This window comes from Balearica regulorum, chromosome 7 (genome assembly GCF_011004875.1).
Source record: "Balearica regulorum gibbericeps isolate bBalReg1 chromosome 7, bBalReg1.pri, whole genome shotgun sequence".
Classification (NCBI taxonomy): Eukaryota; Metazoa; Chordata; class Aves; order Gruiformes; family Gruidae; genus Balearica; species Balearica regulorum.
The window spans coordinates 30,294,430-30,302,281 of NC_046190.1; the positions used below are offsets into that span (position 1 = coordinate 30,294,430).

General features: G+C 44.6%; 1 protein-coding gene across 3 annotated transcripts in view; it reads right to left on the reverse strand.

The window, feature by feature from the left end:
• Positions 1-1,230, reverse strand: part of OGDHL (oxoglutarate dehydrogenase L) — a 53,190-nt gene extending 51,960 nt beyond the window's left edge. The window contains exon 1 of one of the 3 annotated variants that reach the window (XM_075758704.1): positions 1,099-1,230. The gene's annotated coding sequence lies outside the window, so the exon portion shown is untranslated. Of the gene's footprint in view, positions 1-985 lie in introns of all 3 variants that reach the window. The other 2 variants (XM_075758705.1, XM_075758706.1) reach the window with 2 other exon arrangements.
• Positions 1,231-7,852: the final 6,622 nt, after the last annotated feature.

Genomic DNA, 7,852 nt, shown 5'->3' on the forward strand with positions numbered 1-7,852 from the left:
CGCTCTTCCACCCACTAGCAGGGTTGTTTTCTCCTATATTCCCCATACAACTCACTCCTAAAGCTCTTCTTAAGACTGAATAATTCTACTGAAACAAGGCTGACAGCAAAAAAACCCCAGATTAAGATAACAAAGCATCTCCAAAAGCCTGTCATGGTTAGTTGAAAGTAGAGAAGCATGGAATATCCTTATCAAGTAAGGCTACTTCACAAATATATACCTCCATATGCTAAATGTTTCTTTTCCTTCCAGCACAGATGTGCCATAAAGAAGCATAATTCTCCATCCAAAAAGTTGACCTGGAGGAAGGTTTATAAACCATGCAATCACCACAAGGCGTACACCGTAAGTCTTGGGCAATGGACGCACCACCATGCAAAAACTACCCAATATATTACTCTCCCCTCAAAAAAACCACCTTCAGCAGGTACCAAAGGGATAACCTCACCACAGACTCTAGGGTACCAAAACATTGTAAAAGAGCCAGGGGGAAATATCTGGAAGGGGACAATTTTAGTCTTCTGCCCCTGCCCGTATCACAAGGACACATCCTTCCATGGCCACTCAGCAAAACCTTGCCATGCCAGTGTCCTGTTCACCTTGGCCATGAGCGAGGCCAGAGCCAGCAAAGCTGTCAAGGTGCTCCCGGCTACGACGGGGCCGAGGTATCGCTGGAGCTCGGGCCAGGCGGGCCACTTTCCCCCCTCACCCCGAGCCGCGGCGCCCCGCCGTTAGGCCAAGCCCGGGACTCGGCACGACCCTGCGGCACGACCCCTCACAACCGCACGGCAAGCGGCCCCCGCCGCCTCGGAGGGCCTGCGCCGGAGACGGTGACCCCGACCGCCCTGCACGCTCACACGGGCCGTGCCAGGCCGGACCGTGCCTGGCTCCGCCACGCCGCCCGCAGGCTGCCGCCCCCCGAGCTGAGCCGAGCCGAGTCCGGCCTGGCCGCCAGGCCCGCCGACCCCCACCGGCGCGGACAGACCTGCGGGGGCGGGGAAACTCCAGCTCGTCGGCGGACAGCAGCAACGCCGCCTCCGCCGCCACCCCCCGGGGCACAGGCCGCGCTGAGGGAGCGGCGGGGCGGGGGACCGTTACCTGAGTCACGTGAAGCGCGCACCACAACGGCTGCGGCGCCCGGTGCGCGCGCTGAGGTCACGGCGGGGCGGAGCCGCGGGGCGCGGTCCCCGGCATCGCTGCCCACAGGCGCGGCAGCCGCGCCCACGCCCGAGGCCACGCCCCTGTGCGAGGCCACGCCCCCTCCCCACCGCCCCTCAGCGCCCAGCGTTTGCGGCGCCATGTTAGGGCCGGTACTCGCCCCGGCAGTGGTTGTGGGTCGGGTGCGAGGGAGGGGAATGTCTTGGCGCTGGTGTGCTCCAACAAGGAGCTGGGCATTCCTGGAAACGCCGTGGTTGCTCCAGTCACCTCTCCCGCTATACAGTGAAAGCATTGCTGTGCTGGATGCTGCCCCAGCTGGGGTGCGTCACCCTCTGGTAGGGCCACCTGCCATGGGGTGTCCGCAGCAGATCTACCTGGCAGGAAGGAAAACAGGGTAAAATGAACATCCGTCTGCAAGATTGCAGGTTGTCAAGAAAACTGGTGACAGAAGTGGATACCTTTGCAGCTGCAGTGTGAGGCATCGTGGAGACATAGAAGATTACTCTGGCCTTGAAGGCAGTGTGGTACACCTTCCTCGCGTTAATCTTCAGACCTGTAAAGATACCAGCGCAGAGAAAGTAATTGCTGTTGACATTAATGGCAGAGGATGGCATTAAACTTTATGTGCACGTAGAAAGTCCTTTGGTGATCCCTGCCCAACGGTTTTCATTAAATATAGAATAAAAATATAAACAAAAGCACTGATCAGATAAATTTCTGTGAAGGGAACACAGAAGGAAAATACATCTTAAGGACAAGTTCACACAACGGTACAGGAATGACTGGAAGTTTCATAAAGGAGATGTAAAGTGTTCCAAGGCCACTTAGGCTTTCTCTCCAAAATTAGTACATAAAGTAGACTGAAAGTAGTAGACCTTGAAAAAATGATTGGAACTACGTTTGAGGCATTTTTTGGAGTGAGTTATTGTCCCAGGTTATGTGGCCAAATATAAAATGCAAGACAATACAATTTCAAGTGTTCCTTTGCTGGCAGAATTTTTATTTATATCTTCCAAGTCTTCTTTTCTCCTGGATGTCTTCAAATTACAAATGTCTGTCCATTTTCTGTAATAATTCAGAACATGACATATTTGTTATTTACCTGCTCTTAATCCAGTTACGCAGTACATACAACCAAGGTCAATTGTCTATACAGACACTCAAATTGATATTTCAGGTAAATATTGACACCATCACATAAATACCAATATTTGATAATTTTCTGGGTAAATTATAAGATATGAATAATGGGAAAACTGGACATACCTTAAAAGGAAGGAGAGAAAGAGAGCTATTATCTGTTTTGTGCTAAGGGTATATGGCAAAAATTTGTTTCTCAGGTGGGCAGAAACGGAAAGTAAAAACCTTGGGAAGGTTTTTACACAACAGGCTTCATCTGGGGCTTTGTCACCTAATGGTCACACAGATTTTTCATGAGACTTATTGGTTATTGCAATTGGTGATTACACTAAATTTAATTTCTTCTAGATAAAAAAAGGATTGTAATCCTCACATAAATAAATCAAAAGCCTTATTATCATCTCAGCAGTTTTCCTAGCAGCTGTGCATCTTCGGGGAATTGATAAATACTGCAAAGGGAAGGTACAAATGATTTTGTGTTAATGTTTTTGTGAGACAGTATTAATGCAGGGAAGAAATTGCGCGGAGAGATGGCACAGGAAGCGCTGTGGGACTGCCCATCCCACGGACGGAGGATGACGGCCACCCTGGCTGGGGGAGCCCACTGCCACTGAAAAATTAGATGCGTGCTGAACCCGTTACTTGCAGATAGCCAGATGCTGGTTGGGCCTTCTGGCGAGTGGTGAAATATTGTTAGATGCTGCAGCTACTAATTGAGTTTCAACCTTATTATGAGCAGACAGAAGCCATCTTTAGAGCAATCATGTTATGCTGACTGAACATAAATTCAATTAAAAATTGTAGTGAGGACAAGCAGACCTCCCCTTTACTTCAGAGGGAAACCCACATGTCAAATCCAACTTTGAATACCATTGCAGTGAACAGGGTAAATATGCTTGGATAGACACTAAGACACTACAGTATGTTTTAAGTGCTTATGTTGTTCCCTGAAGTCTTTGCCCAATTTCACGCCACCTATGTTCTTTTTCTTTTTTTAGTTCTTCACACAATGGGAATTTTTGTACTCAAAACAGCAAAATTCTGGTTTATTGTGGCCTCTCCCACTCAGCTTTCAGTGCCTGCCCCACCAGCTCTTGCTGTAGTAAAGAAATTGCCTTGCTGCTGCTGGCTTTCCTTTTTTCAGTGTTATTTTGCCACTGTTCTGTGCCTCCTAAGCTGTATCTTCTTACTACTCATCTGCTTGCTCTCCAGTGAGCCCATGTGATGAACAATCAGCTATTTTCCCATGATTCTAGTTTTAATTCTTAAAATTTCCAATTACACTTCATGTTTACCTACCCATTTATGTGTCCATTTGTATACTTACCTCTCCATCCCACCACCCAGAAGAAGACACATACACTGGCTTTGCTTCCTGCTAAACTATCACACTTTGAAATTGGCTGGAATGAAAGTCCATCAATGGAATGAAAACTTTATGAATTACAAAAATTATAATTCATAGCAGACACAGAGCCAAGTTTGCCAGCTTGCTTAGCATCATTCTCATGCCAGCTCTGCACTGAAAAAGTGTTACGTGTTAGAGAAGTTTTGCACTGGCTAAAATATATACCACAGGATAGTTACGACAGTACCCTTGAAATGGAAGTCAGATGTGAAATTGTCGTTGTGTTGAAAGACACACTGCCTCACCATAATTTACTGTTATATTTGCCCTTATTTTCTGTAGCATGTTCTTATTTATTTCTGCGTCTTTTATGTCTTAACTCAGGCATGAGTTAACAGAACTAGAACCAACCTATTGAACAAACCAAAGCACATCTTAACAAAACTAGAACCAAGATGGTTTTGGAAACACACCGTGTTGCCCACTGGGGGCACAATGTGACCCATCGTTTGTTCCGCGGTATGGTATTGCATCACTCTAATGCCTTGCCTCTGTCGTTGCTTGGTTTTGGTACATCGGTTTTCCTTGCCGGATCAGCAGCTACTTGCAATCAGCATTGCGGTTCCTGTGGTTAATTGCTTCACACAACTCTCTCTCTAACACAGCATGACTTCTCAGTAGGCTTGTTTCTTCAAAGGGTAATCTCATAGGAGGTGGTCTGGATACAGGATTACTCATAGAAGGACAATCTCATTAATAGCTTCCCCTCCTGAGATAGATATATTTATGTATTTTTGGCAACTCTTCATTGTTGTTGATAATGTAATTCCACTAGAGACAATGTTTACCAGAAGTTCTCTTAAGCCAAGCACAGAAACTCCATTTTACTTTATTTTCCAATGTGTTTATTATACATAAAGGCTACAAACTAACATAGATTCAAATCGAAAGTGTCATCTCTTCTTAAAGCAAGGCAATTTGGAAATGGTAAAGCATCCTCTCACTTTGAACCTAACAATAAACACAGTGACTATCCTACCAGGCTGTGGTCATTAGCCTTGTCTAATATTTAAATTTGAGATTTAAAATACTTAGACCATCCTAGACCAAAGAGCTCCAATGAATGATGCAGTCTGTTTTCAAAGGTGGGTTTATTGGGTTTTTGCTTATCCTAGGAAGACATTTCAAATAAGTGCTAAAAAACATTTAAAATCACTGTGAACAGTAGCAGAGTAATGGCACTCACTCTTCCAGTTGGGATTTGTGCTGATTCTTTGTACATTTCTCCTCCTTTTCTGCAACCCTCTTGGTTGGAATATCCTGAAATTACTTGGCAGGCATCTCCTCTGCCAGCCACAGGAGCTTTTCCTGGGCAGGGGACATCACTTGGGGTGGTTGCAGCTGCTTTGACCCTTCTCCCCAGAAGTGCTGTACGTCTCAAGCAGCTCACACAGGAGGGTAACCACAAATTCTTGCATCAAGCCACATGCAGCATAATGAAGACCTTTCTCCTTCCAGCCCCAGCCCAGCACTTTCCGCTGCTGTCGCGTGCCGCAGTGTCCCCGTGCAGCATCCAGCGTCCTGCCTGTTGTTAAGCACCCTGCGCTGTCAGTGCTCCACTTATGTCCATTAGTGTGGAAAGAAATTAATTGTAAACATACTTTTCAGCCTGGAGTTGATACCATGTTTTCAGGAGGAACCAAATTACTTTTAGCAGGAACTGACAACTGCCGAGTGCTGCCAGGCAGCTCCTCTGGCAGATTTCTAATTCAAACTTCGCTGAGTTTGCTCCATGGCTTTTGGTTTTATTCTAGTAGACGTATCTGCATTGAATGGGAAAATGTTTTTTGGTAGCACTAGTACAGATCTGCTTTGAGCTGCTGTGTAGCCAGGGTAACAGTACTACATTTTGTGGTGAACTTACTGCATTCCCTAAAATGGCACACGCTTAGGCACTGGCAGAAGGCTTGTCTGAAGTAGCACAATGCAGTGCTTCATGCTGATGGTCTCAACAGTTGGCTCAAGTCCATTCCAGCATCTGGGAATACCCTTCCCGGACACTTCCCTGTAGTAGCTACACAGCCATTTTACTACTACAAAGTCAACAGGTGAAGCCATGACCCTTATGAATCAGGAGCAAATTTCCACTTACTTCAGCACGTTCCCCCAGTCTCTTATCTTCCTTTTTTAGTCAACTGGTATTGTTTATCAGGCTTTTCTCCCACCCCAGTCCTACATGGGAGAAGCATATTAATTACCTCTGACACCTCCTGCAGTGAAGTTTATATGGGAAATTTCACATGGGTGATTTCCATTCCCTTTGTTTGCAGAAACTTTGGCTTTGTGTGCCACAAACTTCGATAATATCCCTGACTTCCCAGAATAAACTTCCCATGGTAAAGGAGACATGGGCTGCTCAAATGTCTGAGGGACTGAAAAATTAGTCCCAGTTTCGCATTGCTTCTTGGGTAGGTTCAGCGTGAGGCAGGGAGGAAAGACAACAGCCAGTAGCTGAAAGGAAGTGATGGCTGCCCTTTCCTCAGCTGTAGGGTTAGCCTGGGAAGGGTCAGCAGGAAGACAGAGCCAGCAGAGCCAGGCTCTGCACAATGCTGCCTGGCAGGGGGATGAGACAGTAAAACAGGGATGATTCAATCTAGATACAAGGAAAACATTTTTCACTCAGAGGTTAAAGAATAACAGGGATGCAGAGACATGATAGATCCTCCATCCTTGGAGATTTCAAGACCCAACTGAACAAAGCCCTAAACAACCTGATCTGACTCCAGTGTTGATTTGGCTTTGAGCAGGAGCTGCCCTGGGTGACCTCTAAGGTTCCTTCAAACCTGACCACAGCATCTATGATTTGTACCAGTTTCACAACAGAAGTTATGTCAGATCTAAGGTTAAATATGCAATCATTATTTGGTCAACAGGCAAACTTGTATTGATAGTATTATGTGGATAACATCTATCTTAGTTTTAATTATCCTCTATTCTAAAATTTCAGGCTGTATTCCTCTGGAGAAAACAGTAACTTAGAAGTACAGAGTGTTTTGTTGGAAGACCAAGACCACCAAAGACTACTCCTCAACTGATTCTGGCCAATAGGTTATTTTCAAGTGACTTTATTCTCCAAACATATTCCTGGGTAGAATCAAGGCAGGACCCCATTTTTCTGGTCATGGATCCATTAGAGAGAGACAAATGAAAATCAGTAAGACGTAACATCCACTTGACCGTTTCACAAGACTCCGCTATTAAATTATCCTATTGCAACTACAAGAACAAAAGCAACTGTTGCTGTAATTATTTCTCTGCTATCTCATTGTATTATTGTTAAAATCTCAGAATAAACAAAGAACTACAGTGTATACAAAGCAGCAAGTCGATAAGAGGGAGGAACACTAGCATACAACATTTATTTTAGCTGTCAAATAATGAATTCATGTTGAAGTTAGCAAGAGCACTAAACTTAATTTGTCCTAGATTTTAATGGAAAGTTAGTATGTTGGCAGGAGAAACAGCAAGAAGTCTTCCTGCTAACTAAGAGGAGATCACCACTGGCACTGCAAAAAAGCCTGCTAGCATTTGGCATGTTGATGATGAATGAAACACTGCCAGCTGCCTTTTCCTTAACCAAGAAAGAATTAAAAATACTATTTTTTTCTATTTTACCAGTGGATTAGGAGAAAACAGCTATAAAATTGTTTCAAATATTTGCAGGTGTTTCATAAGAGACTCCTAACAAAAATAGAAACAATATTTACTTTTGAGAGCATTCTTTTAGCTACATCTACAGCACACTGCATTTTTTTTAGATTGTCCCTTTAGGTGAAAATAAAACATGAAAGTACCCTGATGTCATCATACTCAACTAAAAAATTATCCTCATCTCTTATTCTATACCACTGGCTGTGTTTTCTTCAGGAGGATATATTTTGATTTTTAATGCTATTTATCCTGATGAGGGAACGTGTAATTATCTTCCCACTTCTTTCATTTGGAAGAAAATAAATAAGGCAAGACAGTTCTCCATCAGTTAAAACTGCTGGGGTATCTGAGATTTGTAGCTCTCACTGGGAGTAGGGTTTGCTAATGAAGCTTTTGAAGCCACAGTGGTGGTGTCTGATTGTAATTGCTGAAAGGTGACTTTTGAAGAGGTTTATTTGCACTAATCAACACCATGTTGTGCCTCAAAGCTAGAGT